A 27,998-nucleotide genomic window follows, 5' to 3' on the forward strand; every position below is an offset into this window, starting at 1 on the left:
CTAAGAAATCAATATAGTTGCATGAAATTAGTTCATATTTTCTTCTGATTATAATAAGAGCTGGCAAATACAAATTAAGTGCAAAATCTTCTTTCTTCATTGAAAGTATATGACATTATAAGTCATTATAATTATGTTAATTAAAATTCTCAGTATGTTTTGAGTGAGTATATTATACAGCAGTTAATATTAAATGATTAAGCTATTTTCATTATCAGAAAAAGACAGTATTGTTACTTAGAATATTCAATAGAGTTTTTAATATTCCTAATTTTCTAGAATCATATTAATAACAAAGAAAGTAAATATAAAATGTATAATATGTGTGTGATTAAAAAGAGAAAAGACTTATTCTCATTCAGAGTTTGAGATGGTACAATCTTACATATGTGGATCCTTGAATCCATTAGCACTGACACTACAAGGAGGATGCCTAATTCTGAGGACAACTCAGATAGACCCATAGCAACATTTACAAGCCATTCCTTGCCCTTGCTAGGCAAGTGCTCTACCACTGTGCTAAATCCCCATAGGGCCTCCGAATACCTGTTCCACTGATCCAAGAAAACATTTCACCATGCTGTTCTCTTCAAGCAAGGTATACTGGAGTGTCTATCTTCTCAGACACTCTCTTTGCACAGGCTCTACTTCAAATAAATGCACTTGAATGTTTTAGACAAGAGCCTTTGATGCCCAGCATCTCACTTTTCAGCCATGTTATCTCATGAGGTTTTTCATTCATGACACTACTTTTGTACTTTAAGTAATGACAGCTGCTTTGTCTGAACCCATTATGGCTGAAACTTTCAGTAGATATGTATGTGTTTCCTCACAAAATCACATTTTTACCTAGCGTCTCAGCTTCAGCCTTTGCTCTGCTTTCTCATTATAAGCGGTATAAACTAAGGGGGATTGTTGCCTCCCCTATAGGCTGAAATTTCTCCACTAAACATTACTTCTAAAGTTAGCCTCACTCAAACAATTGGGCTATGGGAAGAACATAGCCAGATTCATTGCCAGAATGTGACATAAGTAGCCTCCAATCCAATTTCACAAATAGTTCTAAACAAAATGAAACAGGTCTTCACTCAAACAATTCACAATAAGTTTCTTTTCTATATGACCACCAAAATGATGCTACTCCAGTAGTAGTGTTTACAGAATCCTTGTACTCTTCCAAACTTATCTGCCTTCTCACCATCTAGGTCCAAACATTTACACAAGAACTGGTCAATTATTGGATCAATGACCTCACTTTTCAAGACCACTTTTCATGACTGGTTACTTTTCTTGTTATTACAATAGAATGCCAGACAAGAACAACCTGCAGATCACTTACAATTTAAAGGAATACTGGTAGTCTTCTCTGAGTCAGAGAAGGCATGGCAACAAAGGTGTAAGCCCTCCTTATATGTCACCACGTCTGGGAGCAAATCTTGTGTCTTAATTCTTAGGAAATCACTTTGCTACATATGTTTTCTAAAAAAAGAATGAAAATACCAAAGTTAGTCTTCCAATAAAGAAATGCTTTGGGAGTAACATGAAACTAAGCAGGAAATAATCTTTGTAAGTAAAATGTCCTTTATAACAGGTACCAGTATTATTTTTTAATCTGGTTGATTTAAAATGAATGGTATCAGTTTGCTTATGATACTTTTGTACAAATTAAAAGTATGCAGTCCATTAAAAATTAAAAATTCAATCATTCTTAAAGGTATAGTTTAACAAATGTGAAGAATATTTGCTGTAATGATGATGGTGTGTAGATGTGTGTGCTTTCAGGTGTGTGGGAGTGCTTGGGTGCATGCTATGTGTGTGTCTTGTCTGTGTTATTTTGGATTAGTTAAAAAGCCTAAGCCTTTGAAGAGTTCTTTCACAGAATACAACTGCATTTCAAATTAGCATTGTGCTTAGTCAGTTAAATATGTAGTCAAGTTCATGCTTTAAACATGGATTCAGGAGTTGAGTACTCTCTGAGGTTGCCTGATATTTGAAATTTCATCAGCCAGTAAAATAACACTAAAAATAGCCAATCAAAATGATGGATAAGTACTTGCAAACCCACATTCAGATGACTGGTGGACAGTTTAACAGTGTCGTGCTTTGTTAGAACTAAGCAAGTCTGTTTCCTGTGAATCTTGAGGATGTCTTTCAGATGCTGAAATAGGATCATGAATACTAATCACTGATGAAATATTGTCATGGAATTGCTTTGTAATTGTTTATTGTCCTATTATAATTGTTTAGGTAAATATTTTCCATCTGCCTATAATAAAATTTTGTATTTAAATGATAAGACAATGACCATACAGAAATTTCCTAATATATAACTTGTTAATTTAAGTATCACGGAAGTATTCATATATGAAACTCACTTTTTAATAGGATTTCTTAACCTTAAAACATGTCTATAAATCTTTTGTATTTGTTTTTTAATACATCACCATATTACATTTATGTAATTTTAATCTTTTTATCACTGATTTCCTTATAATCAATAATAAAATGATTTTGTGCAAAATATCTCAAATCAAGGAAAATTAAAATTTGTGATTATTAACTTACATGATATTGGATTTGAAGGCATACAAAATCAAATCATATGATAAAGAATGGTAGAGTCCTAAATAGTGTGCTAGAAAATGTTATTGCGTTCTATAGCTAACAAAGAATTTTTCTACTTTGGAATATTTTTAGTTAAACTAAAAATCTGTTATGAGAATTTCCATTTTCTATTATTGTTGTAGTTATTATTGTTATATCATTATTATTTCTACTATATTTTCTGTTATTTCTTATATTTTATTTGTATATGCATCTATGTTTATGCCATGTTTTTGAAGTTGTCCAAAGAAGCCAAAAGCAAAAATTAGATCCTTGACCCTGGCGTTATACGCTATTATTAGCTATCTGGTGAGTGCTGGAATCTAATCTGAGTCCTCTGAAAGAATTGGTGCTCCTAAACACAGAGCCACCTCTCCATTTTCCTTATGTTATACAAGTACTCTATCAACCGAGTAATAATTTATACCACAATTGGTTTTATTACAGTATATTGTTACATCATTATTACCTAAAGACTAAATATAATTTAAGTTATTTCATATTTTGCCTAATTTTCTTTCTGTTCCAAATATTCCAGTAATATATCATTATATTCATTTGCCTTCTTAAGTGTATATTGGCTATGAAAGTTTATGTTTAGCATCTTCCACTAATGAGAGTATGAGTCTTTTTAGCATAGCCTTTTCTTTAAATAATATGAACTAAACACTGTGCATGTTTCAGTACTCTAAAAAGTGCTTTGACATTATATCACAATAGAATTGAAACCTTGTATAATTAGTACATGTTAGCCTATGATAGCATATTATGTATATTAAAATGCTACACATACATCTTGGAGTTTGCATGAGTAGTTTTCTATATTAGCAGGTTTATGCTATGGATATATTACTCTAGTCATTGTGTAATTTATTATTCAAACAGAAACATTTAGTAAATGAAAACCCATTTTGGGCTTGTTTCAGAACCATTCTATATGTTGCCAAATTAGCCAAGGCAATATCTTTATCGATTGTTCACTTTAGCTTTTGTTGTTTTTTGTTTGTTTGTTGTTTGTTTGGTTTGGTTTGGTTATGTTTGGTTTTTCGAGACAGGGTCTCTCTGTGTAGCCTTGGCTGTCCTGGTCTCACTTTGTAGACCAGGCTGGCCTCGACTTCACAGTGATCCACCTGCATCCGCATGCTGACTGCTGGGATTAAAGGCGTGTGCCACCACACCCAGCTCTGTCTTTCACTGTAAGTACTGGCTTTTCTTTCAGCAACAGTGAAAGATACATACTACCCTATTAGTCGTGATAAGGAAAAGATGAAAAAAAGCAAAGCAGGACCAAAATATTTCAACTGCATGTATGAATGTACACTAATATATTTATATACAAAGAAAGAAGTGAATAAATTTTCTGAAGTTTAAGGGGAAAAATGAAGAAAAAAAAGAAAGAAACATGGTACTCACATCGTTGAGAGCCCATTCACAGACAAGACAGGAGATAATGGAGGGCCAGGCTGCTGTCCTCAGATGAAATGAACAATGAAAGGGAAACTCCTTCCTCTAAAAGAAAAAATCAAGGTAGATATATCACAAAACAAATTGTAGAAACATTTCCATACACACCATGCACTGTGTAATATAATTTATTTTGTGTAATTCATATGTAAATAAATGTCAGATCAAATATGAAGGTTCTAGTTTCCTCATAGTATAAACATATGGAACAAATATCATGAGAAGTTCCTAATGAGTGGAGCCCTCAGACTACCAAGTGAAGGGAAATCATAGGGAAGCATAGCCATGTGAATGCTCTCTGATTTTCTGTTGATTTAGTGTCACTATGACTGCCATGTGGCATTTTAAACCAAGCTCATGTATTATTTCTAGGTCATTAGGATATGATCAAATTGTAGAAAATCAGGTGAGCTTTATAATGTCCTTTCTCTATTCACCTCAGAAACACTTCAGAAATTAAGCAAGATAAAGTTTTCAATGATATATTTAAAAGATTTGTTGTTTAGTCATATTGAACACATAGAGAAAACATAAACATAATTACATATCTTTCTAGGAAACATACCGATAAGCCCAAATGTTTTGTGTATCAAAACATTTTCCAAGCAAAGTCCATTTTTTGTATCATTTTTATTTATTAATAACAATTCTGGCTATAGCATTCAGCTGTCTCATATGCTAAAGCAAGACTCTTTTGTATTCTTATGGCTTTTAAAATCTGTAATCAATTATTTCCTCTATGCTCACACTGCAAATTTCTTGCACCTATATTCATATTTCAGAATTCAATTTTAAACAGCAATCAGGCCTATATCTTTAGTGAACATTTCCCCTCATGTTTTTCCCCTCCGACCATATCCCTTTGATTTCTACCTGGGACAGTCCAGCAGTATGCTAACATATATTGTACTTGGGAAAATCAGGATAGAAAGAAAAAGAAGCGTGCATCTATACTCCTGTTTCTCTCCATGTCCAGTGGCCTCAGGCAGGCTGTATTCATGAACTTCTAGTTGCTACTGTTCTTTACACTGGCCTTTCAATGGGCTCAGATCTGACTATTGCACTAAAGTCTTCTGCTTTTCTCAGTGTGCTTTGTTTGCAAGTTGTTTGGAATGGCAAAAGCAATCACTCACGTCGAGACTCTCACTATTGGTCCCACTATCTTCCCATGAGCATCTGTCACTTGAACATATGCTTATACTAAATTAAGTATGTCGTGTATTTCTCCACGAAACTGTTCAGTACCCTTACATATATAATGGCCATTTTTTAATACTAACCACATCGTATGTGTCTTATCTTTTTTCTGAGTAATTACTTCATACTAGATAATTAGTAAATATAAAATAAATTTGGATAAGTGATATGTTGAGATGGTGGGTCAATAATAACACGTGTTAAAACACAGTCTTGAGAACTACGACTTTAGTCTTCATTTCAGCATTTGCAGAAAATAATAAGATTTGATAAGATAGCTCTATAAAATGACAAAATAACACAAACAACATAAAATATATTAAGTACTCCAGTCACCATATAAATATTGAACTCTTTGAAACAAAAAAATCTTAGGGTTGTTGCTCTGAGGCAGCCTTCCCATCTTTTGGAAGCTTAATTGACAAACATTAATATATCACTAAAAGTGTACAATGCTATTTTAGTATTCACATACACTGCGAAACATACTTACCCCTTCACAGATATGTCCATCTGCTTATGTAAATGTAGTAGGAATACTTAAAATTCGGTCTTTCTCCAAATTCCTAGAGTTAATTTTTATTAACTGTAATTTGTAAATACTATATTAAATGTCCAAAAATTAATTCATGCCACTTCTGAAAATGTCTACCTTTTAAGTTGCATTCATTTTCACTCCATCTAATCCCCTAATAACTGCAAGCCTACCATGTACATTTATGGATTTTTCTCTTATAATTTCTACATGTAAGTATAACCAGACCCTATTTGTGTTTGTTTCTGCCTTATTTCCTTGAGAAGTTCAAAGGTTCATTAATGTTCTCTCAAGTTATAGATATATCCTGCTTAAGGCTCAATGATATAAACATTACATTTTCTCTACCCATTCATCGCTAATAAACACAAGTTGATTTCACATGTTAGATACTGCATATAACATTAAAGTCAACATAGAAAAAAAGATACAAAATATATTTAATTTATAATAGATTTCATAACTTTAAGACTAACATTAACCTTAATAACACACCTAGCTCTAACTTTAATCCTGTCTAGCTTTATCTCTAGCACTGTATTTTGGTTGTGTACACCTAGTATCAGGTTTGCTGAATCTTATGGTAGTTACCTTTTTTAATTTATAAGGTGTCTCCATACTTTTAACAATAAATGTGACACCAACTCACATTTATTACAAACTGTATCTGTGTTTGTTTCTATTTATAGCATTTCCACCATTTAGATCGTAGGCATCATAACCTGTAGGAGCATATAATTCTTATTATGGGCTCAATTTGTAATTTGTTGACATTAACAAAGGCCTTCCAGCATAAGTTTTCAAAATTTTAGGAGTCATTTTTTGGGAAAAATGCATTTGGGTTATCTACTACTTAATAGTTCTTGCTTTTTTGTTGTTGTTGTTTTCATTTTTTGTTGTTTTTTTTTTCTGTTAAGTACATGTGCTATATATATTTTGAGAACTGACCACTGCATGATGTGGAACTTTCAAATAACCACCCATTCATTGCTTGATTTTTGATATTATCACTTTATTTATATGTTTTGATTTTATCATATGTGTTTTGCAAAAATTAAATTAGCTTTTTCTTTGATTATTTAGGTAGATGCCATGAATTTTTTGAGAGTATTGAAGAAAGTATGGCTCTGTAAGTTCTTCCCATTTTTCTGGATGTCTGAGATGAAAAGTGTGAGGGGCTGCTCAGTTGGGACAGGAACTCCTCAGCAGCCAAGGGCCTCTCTGTTCCTCTATTGTTCTCACTGAAGTTGACAGTCTAGTATTTCCAAATCTTGGAGGCCATGTAGGCCAAAAGACCCACCATCTTGTTGTTGAAGCTGTCTTCTTGTCATAATAGGAAACGAGCTTTACAAAATTTTCATTGAGAGCAATGCAATTGCCAGCATCAGATGTGGAACAACAGGCATCACTACTAAAGTTTCAGGAGATAACCTGGTCCTCAGTGGAGCCCAGGACACCCATTAGTGGGCCCTCAAATGCCTGCTTCATGAACTTCTTGATGTTATCATATTGGCAGCTTTCTCCAGGTAGACTATCAAATACACAATGGACATATTGAGATTAAGTGCGTGGATGGCCATGCAGGTGAGCTTCCAATTCAGCTCTAGAATCACAATGTCCATAGCCTTAGTAGCACTCGTTGACGCAAAGATGGTGTGCTGGACACCCCCAGCACTATCATGCCAAAGTTTCTCAGAGGTGCCATCCACAATCTACAAGCCATAGTCCTTTGGATTCCATCAATAACATTTATTGCATCCACCTAAAAAATTCAATCTTCAGAGATGCCATGAAGTGACAGCGTCGAATCTTGTTGTGGATGCCTTAATGTCAAAATGGTTGTGGATGAGCTTAGCCAGGAGAGCTAAGCATTTTTGATAGTACAGAAAGCATTGTTGACAATTTTGAGTGAGTTCTCCTGGTTCACACCCATCACAAACGTGGGGGCACTGGCAGAAGGAGAGGAGATGATAAACCTTTGGCCCCAGTCTCAAGTGGGTCCCAACCATCTCCAGGGTGGTAAAGATACCAGTAGACTCCACAACATACTCAGCACCAGCACCACCCCTTTTTGTGATACTAGTAGAGTCATACTAGAACATGTAGACCATGTAGTTGATGTCAATGAAGGAATCACTAATGGCACCAATATAAACTTGTATAGGCACCCAATATGTCCACATCCTTCCATTCTGACTTTTACCAACATGTCTCTGGAATGAGGCTGGCACTCCAGAAGAAGACATGACTGACTCTGGAGTAGAGAAGAGAAGAAAGCTGGAAAGTATATAGCTCTAACCTCAAACTTAATGTAAACTATGGTGCTTCTTGATAGTCTATAGGATAATGATTGCCATAAGATAGTCAGAATAGGTGAATCAATAAACATTTGCCCATTTCTAAGATACTTGATTTCTATATTGAAAAAACATTGTATGGCATTTTTACTGTAACACATTTTTTTTCTCTTAACATTTACTGCTGAAGCTTCTGAGAGACACTTCTGATAATACAAGTCCCTCTAGTGGTACCTGATGTGAATGCTGTGATATGAAAAAGTTTAAATTGTTTTTAACGCTTACAGAACGCATTCATAAGATTGACATTTAGAAACGGTGATATCTTCAAGTCATTCATTTCCTATAATAATTATTCACTATAATATGTGATATATATTTGTGTTTGTGCTAAATCAATTTAAGTGAAATATAAGAATGTTATAATTTCTAGCTTGAGAGGTAGTTTGATAGCACATAAAAGTGTTTCTTACTTACTTCATAGTATCTGTTTTACCCATTAATTATTTGATCTGATTATTGTAAATGTATGCAATAAATGCCATCATTTGTGCTTTTAAAAATATAAAGTAAAACACAGAACACAACAAGCTCTTTGGGTAGCCTGTCCAGTGACTAAGCAAAGGGTCGACATACAAGTTAATTTAGTTTCTGCTGCACATTTCCATTAAAATAAAGTTATTTGAAAATAAAGAGTGGGCTGAGGAAATGGCTCAGTGGGTAGAGGCTTGCTGTGCAAGCACTGGAACATAAATTTGGACGCCCAGCATGTGGGAGCTTGAGGGAGGCAGGTCCTAAATGCCTTCTGGCCTTTATTCGATTCAGTGTTGCCTATTTCTCTATCAAGTCTTTCTTTGTCTCTTCAAATGAGCCATTGTTTGCTTGCTGTTTTGTGAATGTGTGACTTTATAACAAACAATTTAACTTTGGCTTTGTGTTTCCAAATGTTCCGATAAAATATTACCAAGCCTAGATTAGAGGTTTGGCCATCATATAAAGAATGGTAAGAGCAAAATATGTTATACTTATTATTTCTCTCACTTTTCAAACAATTATTCTTAGTATGAGAAATGAATAAGAGAAGTGATGACAATTTTCTAAAAGCAAATAAGCTGATGAAAGAAACTCAGTTCTGGGCAGAGCTCCCTAGAACTTACTAAAGTTGGTGTAGAAAATAAGAAACTCCAGACCCCAAACCCTGCTGTGAATTGCAAGGATAAATTCCAGGGTTACCACTCCCAAATTTCACATTAATTATGAAAAGTATGTCATCTAGGAGAATAAAAATCCTGAGGGAAGCCTTAAGGCCTTTTTGTTTGTGTGTTTGCTTGTTAAAATAAAATAAACCCATTGTTCTAGAAAGTCAGGCTTACAAAGTTGATTTTTTAAAATAGTCAGCCTCCCTCTATTCTGTTGGCCATTCATATTTGGGTAGGGCAATAACTGCATTATATCATGAAGTTCCCATGCCTCTACTCATAGGGAGATCTAGATATTTGGAAAGGCCATCATATAATTTACATGTCCTGAAATACATGATATATCAATATAAGTTCTGTGCACATTGATAGAGACTTTAAGAAGACCATAAAAAACAGATTCATTGAAACAAGAACAGATAACAATTAAGGAGCTTATAATCTGATAAGGATGAGAAAGTATTCCTCTCTGAAATTTGTGTGAAAAGACAACCCTGAGAAAATCTGTCTGTAAGCATCACACTGATTATTATTATTACCACACTGATTATTATCATCAATAAAAACAAACAGAGCCATAATAGCAGAGGAATGTGTATGGATATTTCTGAAATAAATGATGAGCTTCTATTTCTGATAACATGGAAACAAAATGTTAAATAGTTTGAGTCATAAGAAAATATTAAATTTCTCTCACTTAAACTTGGAGTTAAGATATATGTGTATTGATTTATAATAAGAAACACAGTAGTCACCTTTAGTAACCAAGGTCTAATTAAGAATTCTACAGCCTCTTAGAAATTATTCTAAGTTTACTGTAATAATGTGTTAGACATAGATATTAATCACAAAACATTTTAAATCTTATTTACATGTTAACTTCCACATATCCCATATAGAGCCCTTTTGAGCAGCATTCACGTGACTTAAAGTCAGTGATTGTTCTCATTATTTTTTGTCAACTTGACACAAACTAGAATAACTTAGGAAGAGGAATGATAAATTAAGAAATTGCCTCAATCAGATTGGCCCTTGGGCAAGTCTGTGGGGCATTTTCTTGATGAGTGATGGGCGATGGAGAGCCCTTCCCCCTATCGGTGGCACAGCCCTTGGGCAGTTGTCTCCACCTGTATAAGAAAGCAAGTCAATAAGCAGGATTCCTATGTAGCCTCTCTTGTGTTCCTGCTTCCAGGTTCCCATCTCCAGTTTCCTGCCTTGGCTTCTCCTTGATACAGTTTAGCTTGTAAGGCAAAGAAACTCTTTTATCTCCAAGGTGCTTGTGGTCATGGTGTTTATCACAGTATTGTATTTATCTCATCAACAGAAAGCAAAATAAGACAATGGTAAATGCTTGTATATATGAAAGTTAAAGAATTGACATTTTATAGTACTTATTTCATAAATCATGGAGTAATATTTTTTTTAAATGCTCCTTAATACATCCCCATGTTACTGATCCTCATATCATCTACTCTAAAACCCACTATTTTTTATTTTTTTATTTTTTACATACACATTTATATTATTACAAATCTATACAATAAACTACATACAGCAAGAAGAACCATGAAACAATCAGAATTATATAAATGTTACAACTCACAATTAATAAATCTACATCTATGCTCCGAATACAAGGGCTCCGACATTTGTAAAAGAGTTATTAACAAAGCTTGCCCCATTCATCGATACCCACACATTAATAGTGGGAGACTTCAACACCCCACTTTCACTCAAGGATAGGACTTTGATTTCAAAACTAAGCCGGGAAATAACTTCATTAACCAATGTCATGAATCAAATGGATCTAACAGATATCTACAGAACTTTCCACCCAAACGCAAAGGAGTATACCTTTTTCTCAGCACCCCATGGAATGTTCTCTAAAATTGATCACATAGTTGGTCACGAAGCAAACCTCAACAGATACAAGAAGATTGAAATAATACCTTGTATCTTATCAGATCACCATGGTCTAAGGCTGGACTTCAACACCAATAGAAATAACAAAAAGCATACCAACACGTGGAAACTAAACAACTTTCTACTTAATGACACATGGGTCACGGAAGAAATAAGGGAAGAAATAAAAGACTTCCTGAAATTCAATGAAAATGATGGAACAACATACCCAAATTTGTGGGACACATTGAAAGGAGTGCTAAGAGGAAAATTCATAGCACTAAGTGCCTTTAAAAAGAAAATGGAGTCATCCCACATAAACAACCTAACAACACATCTGGAAGCCCTAGAAAAAAAAGAAGCAGAAACACCCAAGAGGAGTAGACGCCTGGAAATAATCAAACTCAGGGCTGAAATCAATAAATTAGAAACAAAGACAACAATCCAAAGAATCAACAAAACCAAGAGCTGGTTCTTTGAGAAAATTAACAAGATAGACAAACCGTTAGCCAATCTAACTAAAAGACAAAGAAAAGCTATCCAAATTAACAAAATCAGAAATGAAAAGGGAGACATAACAACAGACACCGAAAAAATACAAAGAATCGTAAGGACCTACTTCAAAGACATTTATGCCACAAAATTTGAAAATTTAAGGGAAATGGACAAATTTCTCGACCGATTCCATTTACCAAAATTGAACCAAGACCAGATAAACAAATTAAATAGCCCTATTTCGCCTATAGAAATAGAAGCAACCATTGATAGTCTTCCAACCAAAAAAAGCCCAGGGCCAGATGGTTTCAGCGCAGAATTCTACCAGTCCTTCAAAGAGGAGCTAATACCGATACTATTCAAGCTATTCCGAAAGATAGAAATGGATGGAATATTACCAAACTCCTTTTATGAGGCCACAGTCACATTGATACCTAAACCCCACAAAGACCCAACAAAAAAAGAGAATTTCAGACCAATTTCTCTTATGAACATTGATGCAAAAATACTCAACAAAATACTCGCAAAGCGAATACAACAGCATATCAAAGACATCATTCACCATGACCAGGTAGGCTTCATTCCAGGAATGCAGGGATGGTTTAACATACGGAAATCCATCAATGTAATCCACCATATAAACAAACTGAAAGAGAAAAACCATATGATCATCTCTTTAGATGCAGAAAAAGCATTTGACAAAATCCAACACCCATTTATGTTTAAAGTTCTGGAGAGATCGGGAATACAAGGCACTTTTCTAAACACAATAAAGGCTATATATAGCAAACCAATAGCCAACATTAAATTAAATGGAGAGATACTCAAGGAAATCCCTCTAAAATCAGGGACCAGACAAGGCTGCCCACTTTCCCCATACCTCTTTAATATAGTTCTTGAAGTTCTAGCCAGAGCAATAAGACATCAAAAGGAGATCAAGGGGATCCAAATGGGAAAGGAAGAAGTAAAATTATCCCTATTTGCAGATGATATGATAGTGTATATAAGTGACCCCCAAAATTCCACCAGAGAACTCCTACAGCTGATAAACACCTTCAGCAAATTGGCAGGATACAAAATAAACTCAAAAAAGTCAGTAGCTTTCCTATATACAAATGACAAACAGGCAGAGGAAGAAATTAGAAAAATTACTCCCTTCACGATAGCCACAAGCAATATAAAATATCTAGGAATAACCCTAACCAAGCAAGTGAAGGATTTATTTGAAAAAAACTTTAAACCTCTGAAGAAAGAGATTGAAAATGACATCAGAAGATGGCGGGATCTACCATGTTCGTGGATTGGAAGAATCAACATAGTAAAAATGGCCATCTTACCAAAAGCAATTTACAGATTCAATGCAATCCCTATCAGAATACCTACTAAATATTTTGAAGATATTGAAAGAACAATTCTCAACTTCATATGGAGAAACAAAAAGCCCAGAATAGCAAAAACAATCCTTTACAATAAAAGATCCGCTGGAGGAATCTCCATACCTGATCTCAAGTTGTACTATAGAGCAACAGTAATTAAAACAGCATGGTACTGGCACAGCAATAGGCTAGTGGATCAATGGAATCGAACTGAAGACCCAGAGATGAATCCACACACATTTGCTCACCTGATTTTCGACAAAGAAGCCAAATCCATTCAATGGAAAAACGACAGCATCTTCAACAAATGGTGCTGGTCTAACTGGATGTCTACATGTAGAAAAATGCAATTAGACCCCTATTTGTCACCATGCACAAAACTCAAGTCCAAGTGGATTAAAGACCTCAACTTAAAACCACAGACATTAACCCAGTTAGAGGAAAAAGTGGGGAAGAGTCTGGAACTCATAGGCACAGGAGACAACTTCCTGAACAGAACACCAACAGCCCAGGCCTTAACATCAACAATTAATAAATGGGACCTCATGAGGCTGAGAAGCTTCTGTAAGGCTGGTGACACTGTCAAGAGAACAAAGCGACAGCCTACAGACTGGGAAAAGATCATCACCGACTCTTCATCTGACAAAGGTCTAATATCCAAAATATATAAAGAACTTAAGAAATTAAACACCACCAAACCAAATAACCCAATAGAGAAATGGGGCGCAGAGCTAAACAGAGAATTCTCAACAGAGGAATATCAAATGGCTGAGAAACACTTAAAGAAATGCTCGACCTCCTTAGTCATCAGAGAAATGCAAATCAAAACGACACTGAGATTCCATCTTACACCCATCAGAATGGCTAAGATCAATAACTCAACTGACACCTCATGCTGGCGAGGGTGTGGAGAAAGAGGAACACTCCTGCATTGCTGGTGGGAATGCAAACTAGTACAACCACTTTGGAAAGCTATCTGGTGCTTTCTCAGAAAAATGGGAATAGGGCTTCCTCAAGACCCAGCTATTCCACTCCTTGGAATATACCCAGAGGATGTACTACCACACAACAGGGACATATGCTCAACCATGTTCATAGCTGCCTTATTCATAATAGCCAGAACTTGGAAACAACCTACGTGTCCCTCAACAGAAGAATGGATAAAGAAACTGTGGTACATTTACACTATGGAATACTACTCAGCTATTAAAAACAAGGAATTTCCAAAATTTGTGGACAAATGGATTGAACTAGAAATTGTCATAATGAGTGAGTTCACACAGAAGCAAAAAGAGCTAAATGGTATATACTCACTTATATCGAGACACTAGCCCAAGGTGTACGTCCCCATGAAAAACTGTACCTACCAGAATAATGGGTAAGAGGGGAGGACATCCTATTGAAACTTTAGGTGTGAGAAGCCTGGGAGAAAGAGGAAATGGAAGGATCCAGTGGGTCCTGGAAAACTACAGGCGAGTCTGGGCCCTGGGGTCCTCCACAAACTGTGGCAACAGCCAAGGAAAAAATAGGCAGTAAAAACCTTGAACCCCTACCCGGACTAGCCGATGGACATTCTCCACTGTTGAGTGGAGAAGAAGATCTAACTCTCACACAAACTCTGGTGCCCCATATTTGATCATGTCCCTTGGATGGAGATGCCTGGTGGCACTCAGAGGAAAGATAATAGGTCACCAAGGAGAGACTTGATACCGTATGAGCATATTCAGGGGGAGGAGATCCCCCTCAGACACAGACATAGGGGAGGGGAGTAGGGGGGGAAGTGGGAGGAAGGGAGGGATGGGAGGATACATGGGATGGGCTAACAACTGAGATGTAATATGTATAAATTAATAAAAATGTATTAAAAAAAAAGAAAAAAAACAATTAATAAATCTTCATTTTCTTCCTTTTTTATGACATCTATCCAAAACTTTTATGAATTCCCTATTAGACGTCTTAAAGCATTCTTCTTATGAGTTAAGATTGTTGCTACCTAGTATTTTAATGGTCATTGACTATGGGACAAGATGAAACCATACAACCAACTCTAACATTGAAGAGCAAAGTGCTGTTTTATGAACCTGACTCATCTTTTAAATAAAATTGTGTCAATATTTAAGCCCTTCTTCTGGAGTATAGACATGATGAGCCTAGAGTAAAAACTGATTGTTATGACTTCCACTCATGTTGCTACAAACTCTATTAGCTAGCAGTTTGTTACTTGACAATCTCCATGGGTAAGAGTTAATACAAAATGATATTCAAATTATATTTTCAATAATCAAGTCCAAGTATGAAGGTGATTATACTAACATCAGTTGATAAAAGTCAGATTCTGGAGTCGTTGGCTAAAAAAACAAGAGCATATTTTTCTGAAGCATTAAGAAACTTGCTGACAAATCTGCCTGGTTAGACATCCTATACCCATTATCTATAAGAGAGTTGTTTACTCTGCTAATGAGCACAGAGAGCCAGCAGATGTCTAGAACCGATTTGGCAGCTTCTGAGCTTTATATCCATATTCCAAGAACCCATTAGCTAAATATAATTTTTAGAAACACAAATGTCAGGATTCTGCCAATGCTTTATGAACAAGAAGCTTAGAATTGGAGGGACGGGACGTATCACTTTACAGTGGTCCCTGGAACGAAGCTGAAAAGGCTGGTGGAGCAGCATCTGAGTTATTTAGGTAGCAACATCAATGTCCTACTAAAGATTTCTACATTTTGCTAACATTCTTAGAATATCCGATATCTCCTTTATGTATCAGCTCTCTTTAAACTTAGAGGTGGAGAGACAGGGTTGCAGTCACAGCGTTAGTAGCCTCTCCAGGTTAAGTTGGCCACAGAAGCCACAGAGAAACCAGCTGTAGTCAATGGATGACATGAATTTCCCCCCAATTTTCTGCCTGTAATGCAAATGTATTTTGAAATATTTTCTGGCAGGGTGGGGGCTCTAATTTAAGAACTCTTCTGGTTCAACATGACAGCAACAACAACAAACAACAACAACAAGACAAGTCTCCACATGAGGAGTAATATGTTTAGAATTCCTAATCTCCTCACAGTATGCCACCTACAAAACTTGGAAACCTAACTCGTTCCCACAGTTGTAGTCTTCCGATGTAAAATGCAGTGCTTACATGACTGACAGATTTCAATTAAAATAATGAATCTACTAAAAACTGAAGTCATAAATCCATACTAAATATTCATTAGAGAGTATATTGAGATTTTTTTCTTTGTCTTTTAGCAAGATTTGTGTTATATTAGACCAATACAAAGCTGTTTGCTTGATTTTCCTGTTAGATTTGTACAAATATATTTTCTAAATTAGAGATTAATCATATGGTTTTATTAATATTTCTTTAGAAATAGCAAATATAATTTTTTAAAACAGCACTAAGAAATTTCAATTTATCTGATACAAACACACATGAATTATAAACACATATTATAAATTGGTATATTTGTGTGTTGCAGTACATCCATGATGCTAGGATGCCAGTGAAAGCTCAATTTTAGCACTATAATTGAATATAGTCTCAATTGTAGTATCCAAATTTCCTCCTACACAGAAATCATATTTATTTCTGTTAGAAGTCAATGGAGAGAAGTAAGTTTAGCTCCATAGAGAGTTTTAATGCTTTATTTTATTGTTTTATGAGAACAAGATAGCCTGAAGTAATTTGCCTTGCAGCCTGACTTTAGTTCATTTGAGTAAGTAACTCATGTTAAGGGCTTGATTCATTTTTATGTCTTTTCCAAATGAGGCTTAGATGTCTACACCTTGTAATTGCCTTGTTTTACACATGTTTTTAAATTTTGTCATTTTAAACCAGCAAGGGCTAAAAAGATAATCTCTTTTAATCCCCAAAGTTTTTGAAGAATTAATTAAGGCCTTAATATTGTAAGTGATCTGAAAAATATTATATATCTAGTTACTTGTAGAATTTATATTAGAAATGAAGGCACCTAAATCTTTATGTACTTCACTTAACTCGTCTTCCTAAAAGATGAAATAGGAGAAGTTGATATCTAGATAATTAACAATTAAATGGAAAAGGAAGAAAAAGAAGACAAATGGAAAAAATGAAAAATAAATAGGAACTTACTTAGTAAAGCTATATATTTTTATTTTTCCATATATTAGATATAAAATTTGAAGGATGACAGTTATAGAAATTTCAGCATAAAGTAAAATTTCTGTTCTCCTGGCATTTCCCCTTAGATAAATTAACATAGCCTTTAAAGAATATAAAATGTCTTTGTCTTAAAATACATTTTGATTATTAAGTATTACTTTATTATATTAATTGAAAGCCACTTGCACTTGATGGGAACCATAGCACAGAATCACTAATAGACGTGACTGAGGTTCCACAGCACAGAATTCAAAGGGCAGACATTTAATTCTACCTCTTGCTGCAAGGAAGAGTAGGTATATTCTAGGAGAAAACAGCTGGTTGAATGCCATCAGAAAAGGTCTGAAATGTTTTCAAGTAGATATATATTCATTTCCGAATTAAAAGGTAATGTCTACAAAACACATAAAACTAAGTAGTTTGGGATATGTTCAAGTATATTAAAAAATCATGACATAGGAGCAGCCATATTCACAAGTTTCTCTCTAGAGCACCCAGGGAGAATAAACTAACCCTTCATGATTTAAAAATTATTACATGCTATGTGTCTTCGTTAGAAAATATCCTAAAGTTATTTTCATATGTAGTAGGAAAGAAACAAAAAGTCGCTTAATCATCATTTTATCTTTTTAACTCCTTGTAATTTTCATTATTGATCAGTTAATTTTCTATCATTTGATTTGATCAGATTTGATCAAAACTACAGTAAAAATCATAGCCACCTCACCCCCTCCCCTCTCTAACTACTCCTATGCCCCACAACACACTCAATTTTGGGACATGGTATTCTTTAGTTATTACACACACATACACACACACACACACACACACACACACACACACAAACTGGTAAGTCAATTTCATCATGTGTGTGTGTGTGTGCATGTGTGTGTGTGTGTGCATGTGTGTGTGTTGAGCTAAAATTTTCAAATTGGTTAATCTGTCAAAGGTTAACACTGGAAAAGATAAAATTTTCCTTTCTCAGTTGCCATGAATTTCTTTTGCTTACCCTCTAAGGTTGAGGCCTTTTTAGATTTCCTCCAACTATACTAAGTGTCAGTTAGTGTGGTTATGGCGCTCTTCATGGACTAAGCTCTCCTATTTTATATTGAAGACATTACTTAACAGCAAATGCCCTGTTCCTGTGTTTCTAACTTGGTTCACACCCTTTGCAACAGTGTCTTATTATACCCTCTTAGGTGAAGTGGTTGTGTTGTAGATGTGCCAAACTGGAATAGGAAGACCAAAGTCAGTTGTTCTCTGCATTTTGAAAAGTTGTGGATTTCTGTAATGGACTGTGTATGTACCAAAAAAAAAAAATATGTATTTTTTTTTCATGAGGAGTGAAAGCTACACTTATGTGTGGGCATAAGAATGGGGTTTTAAAATGCAGTGGGGAATTGAGATGGTTCAAGAAAGTGACAGTAAAAGGCCCTGCTCTATGGCCGATGACCACACCGGCTACAGCTAGTTGGCTAACTTCAGAGTAAGAGGGATGAATCCTCTCCTACTGAGTGGGCCTCAGTCCAACTAGACTGCTGTTGGTCACTCCCAAGTTAAATATAAAAGTCGCAATTGCACCCGAGGGTATATCTTGCGGTGATGACTACTCTTCTCCTTTGTCAGCTTGCGTAGGACTTTCTTACACTTTGAGAACTGCTCCTCAGTAGAGGCTTCCAGGTCAGGCCCAGCTCAGTTCCTTTTAATTCTGTTTGCAATGTGTGGTTTCTTTATTCGTGATGCTTTACCTTCAAACTCTAAGAAGCAAAGCAGAACGACAATAGCCTATATTTTGTTGTGTTCTACTTGAATTTTCTATGACCAGCAGATTGAAGAGAGGGGTATCTGATATCTGGCACTGAGCTTTTTTTGTAATATAGTACATGGGTCTCCTGAGCATGTGTATGAGACTTATCCCCACAAACAGTGTAACTTATTTTAAAATATATATGTATGCACATCCACTTGTATAGATTATATGTGTGTATTTTTTTTTAAATTGAAAATAGATTCTTCTCTCATACAATATAATTGTACCACAGTTTCCCGTTCCTCCACTCCTCATAGATGCCCTCACTTCTCCTCCCTCGGAAACCCACTCCCTCTCCATTTCCTTTTCGGAAAAGAGCAACCCTCCAAGAGATGTCAAAACAAAATACCATAAGATACGGGATGGAAGCCGGGCGTGGTGGCGCACGCCTTTAATCCTAGCACTCGGGAGGCAGAGGCAGGCGGATCACTGTGAGTTCAAGGCCAGCCTGGTCTACAAAGTGAGTCCAGGACAGCCAGGGATACACAGAGAAACCCTGTCTCAAAAAACCAAAAAAAAAAGATACGGGATGGGTCGCCGCAAGGGGAGGAGAGGGCTATCTCCAACATGGACTCTATTGCCTGCCCTTTGATCACTTCCCCCTGGCAGGACTGCCTCGTCAGGCCACAGGGGAAGAGGACATGCTCAGGCTCGTGCGGGGCCGGGTATGGTGTGGAGGGCTCCCCTTTTCTGTGGAATAAGGGAGGAGGGATGCTGCAGAAGCCGGGGGGTGGGGCCAGGAGGAGAAAAGAGGCGGGGCTAGCATAGGAGGTAAAGTGACTAAATAAATAAAGTTTTTATAAAGGACAAGGCAAAAGGCCTCATGTCGAGAGTGTACAAGCAAACGCAAGAGGAGAAAAAGAGTCCTAAGGTCAGGTAAAAGTCAGAAACACACCCACTCCAACTGTTAGATGCCACATAAAAACACTAAACTAAGCCACAACATAACGTAGAGGACCTGGTGCAGACCCATGCAGTCCCCGTGCTTGCTGTTTCAGTCACTGTGAGCCCATATGAACCCTGTTTAGTTGATTTGGTGGATACTTTGATGTAAACATAAAATAACATTCTCGTAAGGGGCTTCTAATCATCTCTTGTGGTCTTTTGCTCTTCTTTTCGCCATCTCCCACTGCATTGTCCTTCACCATTTCATAAACAATCCTATTCAAGTTTTCCTTTAAGGATACCATCATATGCACACTGTGCCGCGCTATCTACGAATATTCTTACTTGTACATGCTAATGTCCCCTTCTAAGTGTCAAAGATTTACTCTTAAATTAGAAGTTAGCCCTGCAATTATAATGTGGCTGTGGGATAGTTGAGTTAATATTTGCTGTTATTTGTAAGATTTTGGTAGAAATTTTGTGCTGATGAACTCAAAGCATGACATCAAATGTCAAATGACTCATATATTCAGTCAGGGAATTTCATTTTGAGCGGCTCTTCAAAGGTGGCGTTTTAGCTTGCTTCGGATTAGTGTCTCATACTTCTATCACAAAATTACCATCTGAGGAACATTTATAGTTCTTTAATGAGGGGATAGCAGACCCATGCCCCTCTAGTTCTGAGCACCAGTGGAGTATGCCAATAGCCTTAAATTTAATGTCAAGGCCTTAATACGGTTTATTCAATATTTTATACATCAATTCTGGTAGAAAGTGTTGTTATATTGAATAGATATTAAACAGTCACCACCTAGAGTAAACTCCTGTTTTTCAATAATCATTACTGATTCTAAAAGGAGATCATGAGAAAGTGATTCCAACAAATAATCAACAGAAATTTAACTTTCAGACAAATACATTGTAATAACTCAAAATAAATGTCTTACCAAATCTTGGTGCCTTGCAGTCAATGCCATTCTACTTTTTGAAATTCTTTGGTTTGGTCTTTAGGTATAATACAGTGGTTCTCAACTTTTGTGTTGTGATTCCTTTGAAATTCTTCTATTTTCAGAACAACCTATACATTACAATCCATACCAATAGCAAAGTTACAGCCATGAATTAGCTACGAAAATAGTTTTATTTTGGTGGTTAACATAAAGAACTGTATTATAGGGTCACAACATAAGAAAGATTCAAAACCACTTTCTTTTCTAACTAGTTTCTCTTATAAGTAGTGGTAAAGAATAAAGAATTTTAATTTAAGCACTGCTGGGGAGAAAAAGAAAGAACCACACAGAAGAGGGAAGTTACTGTTGATGGTCACAGCCTGCATCAACTTCCAGACACGCAGTCCACATACCTTTATATAGCTTGAGCCAAAAGACTTTAAGTTATCTGAGCTAGGGCCTCTGCCCTTGGAGAAGAGACAACTCCTGATCTCTTCTGTGCCTTGTCTGACCTACAGACTTCACATGTGTAACGAAATGGTTGCTTTGGCCACTGCATTACAGGGAATGTTAAAAGCCACATGAATAAGTAATGATAGAAAAAATTTCCAGAAAGTATTTGTTGCCAGCCAAATATCAAGTTCTGTATAAACAATATGAAAAAAATGAGAAGCATTTAGCTGGCTGTGTGATCTGGGGAAGCTTATTCTGAAAGATAAGTGTTTGTAGTTGTATATTATTAATATTGATATGGTCTAATATAGGTATTAATGAAATGATGTAAAAGGTGGCCTGAGTCCAATTACTTACATTTCATATATGCAAAAATATAACCTTTTGTTTAGAGGGCAAATACTAATATAACTGAACAAAACTAAAATTATGTGCCTCAAAGTGAAGATGGTAAACAGAGGAAATATTTAAAGTGGAATAAAAGAACATCAGTATACATCTTGAGTATTTTAAATATAGAATACAAAAAAAACTAATGATTTCATAGTAGCACAATAGATTTATTTTTCAACTACCCTTTATGCCTTGGTATTGTCATGCTAATTCTAAAATTAAAAGATAATTATAAAGGCAGGTGTGATGGCGCACGTCTGTCACTGAGGCAGGATGATTATGCTTCAGGGCAGAAAAGGGTGCATAGAAAGTTCTTGATGGAGGAATGGAGTAGCCTTAAAAGAAAGACACGTCCTAAATTGCAACAATAACAAGTCACCCTACTCAAATGTCTTAAGCCTTGTGTCATAAAGAAGTTCATTTTCATAAGAAAGTAATACACTCACAAGCTATTAATTGCTGACTTTCAAAAATGTTCTTGGTTACATAAAGTAGATTGATGAAAGTAGACTCATGCATGTATGGGTAACCTTTCAGCAATGTTATTTCGTTCTGGCTGGCTGAGGGTCTGGGGAAATCTTCCACTAGGGATTTGGATATCTCACTTCTAATACTGTGTATCATAGATACATTGAGTACAGTGAGTTAACACTTGCTTAGTTAATGAACAATTTGACAAAATAAAATCTGCCTTTCAAAATAATAATCATTTTAATAATAAGTCAGTTGATACTGCACTAAAATATATACAACAGACAGCACATATATTTTACAGACACCAGGTACATGTCCATTATGTATAAGGTCAATATTTAATAATTTCAATATTTATGAAAATGTAGTGCATATTCTAAACTTTCATCAGTACACATTTGAAATAACAATGAGTAGCAAAAATCCTAGACTTCTGATTTGAAACAGACAACAATATTTCTACTCTGAAAGATACCATAGAAAATAATGATAAAAATCGTTACAGAGCCTGTAAGTATATTATTTTATGATTTGAATAAACTATTAAAATATGAATTATTACTTTAATAGTTAAGTGCTTCATCAATTTTTAGCACTAACAAGATAGCCTGGACCACTGTGTATTAGACAGTCCTGTCCTTATTGCATTAACCATATATAGGAAACATATCCATCTCTCACTTTTGTCACATCTCAGATTGATTCAGTATTATTTCCCCATGGAACAGCTGTGCAAGCCTCTTATTTCTCTTGATTCCCCTCTGACTAGATGTGAGGGCACTCTTAAAATTTATAAATCAACTCAAGAAAATGACTCATCCTGACTTAGAAACTCTCAGTAGCTGTAGTTTATCTGGGAAATATAGGGTCCTACGGTCCTCTCCCACACTAGTGACCAAGCTTAGTTTCGTGCATGTCCCACACAGGCAACCATAGCGGTTATGAGTTCATGATTGCAGTGGCTATGCCCTGCCCAGAAGAAAGAGTTCCAATCCCATCCAGATGGGCATACAGATGGCCCTTGTTAAACTCAGTGGGTCACAAAACAAGAAATAAGGCATGGATGTGAGAAAAGGATATGCAGGCACAAAGAGGGGAAGATTGCCAGGTGTAGGGGAAAGAAATGGGGTATGAATGGGTGAGAGCCATCAGGATGAATTATGTAAGTATGTAAATTACCAAAGAACAAATTTCATTAACAAAAAATTAAGCTCATGCTTTGCTTGCCATTCAACTATAACTCATATATATATGCTTTAGTTATGCTATTTCTGAAATGGGTAAGAGGTGACTACAGACAGGCGTGTAGATAGGTTACTATGTGCAATACGTTTAAAGCATCATGAGACTCACAGCAAGTACTTAGTGTACGTTCCATGTAAACAAGCTTGGCTTTATTTATCACTTAAGCGAGGACTTGAAAAGAGGCTGCAGATGGAGCAGAGAACAGAACAGATGAGGAAGGATGAGCTCAGACTTCAGAAGACAGCTTCTACTTCAATGAAATACTTTATGAAAAATAGAAATAATGCCACTGCAAGTCACCATTGTACCGATGTTGGAACAGTTCAAATAAGGACAAGGCCACCTGGGAATCAAAGCATAACTGGGAAGGTGATTCACTGAGAGCATTCTCTAATGGGGGGTTAATTTCACCAGATTTGAAAATTTCTTTATAAATAGGCAAATAGACAAACACAGGTAAATTATGCACGTGCTGGATTTTTGCATTTTGGTGAATATGGGACTAAGGAGACAGTGTAGCAAACTGTCTGGGAGTCAGAGCCTAGGCCGTTGTCGCTATTTTCATTTATTACCTGGGGAACTGGGCAAGGTGTAAAGTTTTGTTAACTGTTTTCTAACTTTGAACCTAAGGACAAATTAAGGCTTTAGCATAACGTCAAATGGAGTACTTAGGGGAAACAAGTGACGAGGGAAAACACATGTTCTGACTTTTCATAAGCAATTTATTTCTGAAAGATGTGGCCATGATAAAGAGGTGAATTTTTCATCCACATAATAAAAAATCACAGGGATGAAAAACAAAACAAAACAAAAAACAGAACAAATTGTAACATATAATAAGATTAATAAAAAAAAATGAGCCTCTTTGCAATCTCTCAGGGGACATTAATTTTGGAAACTTTACTATTGTTTCTGAGGCCTCTGACACTGGTTTTGATGGATCCTTGGCAGGAAAGTGGGCATACTGTGCAGAGAAGGAATAAGATGACTCTCAGAGTATTTCAAAAGCATGGCATTTAAAAGAAGGCACATTAGTTAAACAATGTGTATAAAATTGAAATAATTTTCTAAAATATTCAAGCTGTATTTCACTGACCAACTTCTATGTCATCTCACTAAGTCAATAAAATACCCAAAAAGCACATTATATTTGGCTAATTTTTCTTGTATTGAAATTAGATTTTTTTTCTCAATAGCATATTTTGATTACAATTTGCCCTCTCTCTACACCGAGTTCTTCACCTCTTCCCTTCCATGCAGATCTACAACCTTTCTGTTTTTCCTTAGAAAACAAACAGCCATGTAAGGAATAATTATAAAATAAAATAAATAAGACAAATAAAACAAAAACAAATCTGAATTTTACCAAACAAACTGAAAAAGGAACCAAAGAAAAAGTACAAGAAAGATAGATGAAGACACATGCATCAGCAAAAACACCTAGTATTTTAGTTACTTATCTTTTTACTGTGAAAAAGTCATGTAATTACAGAAAACATACATATGCATAATTTAGAATTTTTGTTGTGATATTAGTAAGAGAGAAATATATGTATTCACATATCATAGTTAAATAAAGCATTTGTATCATTTAATGAAAACATGAATTCCTGAGTAGTTTTCTGCTCTGCATCTGCTATCCAAGCAGTATTCTCTCTTGTGTTTGTAGCAAATGTATGGAAAATATACAAAGATAACCAATTTCTAAATATCTGGATTTTATATTATTATACAAAACACAGAAATGTGGATTAATCTGATACAGATCAATTGGTGTGACCTCACAGTAAAATCATGGCAGATTCAGCTTCTAGTGAGTTAACACAGTCTTGATGTAGATCCTTTGAAGACTACGTCATGACCATGTACCCACCTTTAATACAATGTTACACAATTGCATAATTATAAAACTAGATTCAGCTAAGTAGCATTTATAATGCTATCGACAATACTACTTTGCATAAATTATGTAGAGAATTTTAAGTAATATGTGAATTTATTCCATCTTATAGGTAACAAGTCATGTAGTTTATCTTTCATGCTCTAGAATGACCAGATGTGTCAAAACAACTTTGTTTTCATTTAATAAAAATAAGTACCATTAACTAGCATTTTCTAAATGTCAAACAGACAATAATTGATTGAAAAAGCCAAACTACCTTTAAATAAATATTTGTACTGTTAAATACATGTGATTTATTTTTATTATAAGAAATATAGTAGGAATAATGCTCATAGCTTGTATTCAATTGGTCAAATAAAAATTTAATAAAATATATATTGGCTTTGTTTTGTGATCTTCCTACACTGAGATGCTCTGAGCATTGCCCCAGGACATAACAAAGCTAGATTTTACAAGAACAAATACTTAAGTATAAGTTTATTAGCAAGACTGTCATTTCAATAACAGCTATGAGGTATATGTTTTAGGTATTTTGATATCTAAACAATGTAAACCACATTTTTGTTATAATGAACCCAGGGAATAAAATACATTAAATAAAGAGCAATGATATTTAGATGTATCTCATAAGGAGGAATTTGTACCCAAAGTTCTTATAGGAAATGTTTCCACATTTGTCATCAGGGTTCATGCTTGTAGTTCTGATCCTCACTTGGCATATATTCTCTTACATTAAGGTTGGAAAACTGAAATAGAAGTCTTAATCACAATGTTATAGTCCATATGAACTATGGCATCCCAGTGACAATTTAATGTGCTTAATATATGCATTTATGTGAGAAATTCCATATTACTATAATTACAACATCCACCCTTACCTCTGGCTATTAGGTTGTTTTCACAGAATATTCACTTTCAATATTCACTTGTATTTATAAAGTAACTAAACGTTATGTAGAATTACTATATCATTAATATGACATAAATTTTCTTTTTTATTACTGTACTCACATGTGATTTTCTCTAGGATGTTGCACATTTTCAAAAGCATTTCCACAAAAAAAATTCTAAGTAATGATGTGTTTCCTTACTTTGATTGTTTGAGATAGGGACTCATTCTGTAGCACAGGTTAGTCCTTAAATATACAATGATACCACCTCAGCCATTAAGTGCTGGAATCACAAGTGTGCCCACAATGATGCCCAGATTAGATATGTGGTTAAACAGCAAATTATATTTACCTTTTTGGTAAAATTAGACATCTTTATAGAATTTTTAAAAAATAATCCAGTATTTCTACCTCTATATCTTTTAGTAAAAGAGTATTTGTTCTATTTTTTAAAGATGATTAAAAATTTCTACTACTAACATTTTGTCAAGAAAACATTGTAAATTTCTATAGATACATAATACATACTATGTATATACTATGTATCTACCTGGTCTTTGCTAACCCTAAGAACAAAAGCTCACAATGAGATCCACTTCTACTTCAAGGTTAAATTCCATAGTGCTAGAAATATAATAAAATCCATAATACTTGAAGTTAGGCTTTGATATTTGATAATTTTCCAAGTTAATAAAGCAAGAAATCATAGCTATTAAGTGGATTTACATTAGTACGTATTTATTATCAAAGACTATGTTACCCTTATTTAATCCTAATTTATTTAATATCATGCTTCAAAATATATAAAGAAATACATATGGGCTTAATCTTTAATGAAATGTTTTTATACTGTATAAAGAATTGGGAACTTCTTTGCTCACTGAGAATATATACATACTTTCCAAGCAAAGAACCTGAAGAAGCTTTATTTGATTTTGTAGTCTCTCTTTTCTTAAAAATTTAGTTTTTGGATTATCCTGACACTTTTGGCATAATAAACTTAACTGTGTGCAAGTCAATATTTCCTTAATTCATATATTAAAAATGATGGCATGTAAATATTATTACTGTTCACAGTATGTCATGACTTTGGTACCAGTAAAAGTCTCATGCAATTGAATATATCTACAGTTCAAACTTAATCCTTTAAGATCTGGTGTTTCGTGACATCTTTGAGGATCAGAACTCTTTATTTTATGTTTCTTCTTTCTTGACCTTAGAGAATGCAAATTACTGTTGTAATGGATTAATTTCCTTTTCTACCAGAATAATATACTTGAGACTTTCTCCAACCTTGAAACATGCTGAGTATTAAACAATATAATCCTTCTTGTTTTTCCTCAAAGGAATTAATTGCAGGTTAAATCTCCACTCTTTTCATCACTTTACAAAGCAAATAGCATTGTGAATACTGTTATTTCTACTATAAGTGAATAGTTAGGCTGGAATTCTGTGTCATATATCTTTCACTTAATAAAAATTTAATCATTTCTTACCTGAAACCAGATCACATATATCTTGAAGAACAATGTTCTGAAAGAACACAAAAAAATTCTGAACAATATAGCTCTGAAAAATGGAACATGAATGCTTTTATGAATATGGGTATGATTCAAATAGACAAGTGCAGATAAATCTACATGAATATTGCATCTGGTTCTTTGAGTGGCTTATAATTTTGAAACTGTCATATGTCAGCAAATATAAAGCACTGCCAAAAAAATCAAAACAGAAGTGTATCTTTGCTTCGTGCAGTTGCATCTAGTTCACATATGATACTCA

At 34.9% G+C, this 27,998-nt stretch overlaps 1 long non-coding RNA gene across 1 annotated transcript; it reads right to left on the reverse strand.

Annotated features, from left to right (window-relative positions):
- Positions 1-1,372: 1,372 nt before the first annotated feature.
- LOC311609257 lies at positions 1,373-27,771 on the reverse strand. The gene is made up of 4 exons (XR_014783330.1): positions 27,713-27,771; positions 20,856-20,986; positions 4,018-4,113; positions 1,373-1,479 (listed from the first exon to the last, which is right to left on the reverse strand). It is a non-coding gene; the product is annotated as an uncharacterized lncRNA (long non-coding RNA).
- Between the last annotated feature and the right edge of the window lie 227 nt (positions 27,772-27,998).

This window comes from Acomys minous, assembly GCF_964271855.1.
Source record: "Acomys minous genome assembly, chromosome: 11".
Classification (NCBI taxonomy): Eukaryota; Metazoa; Chordata; class Mammalia; order Rodentia; family Muridae; genus Acomys; species Acomys minous.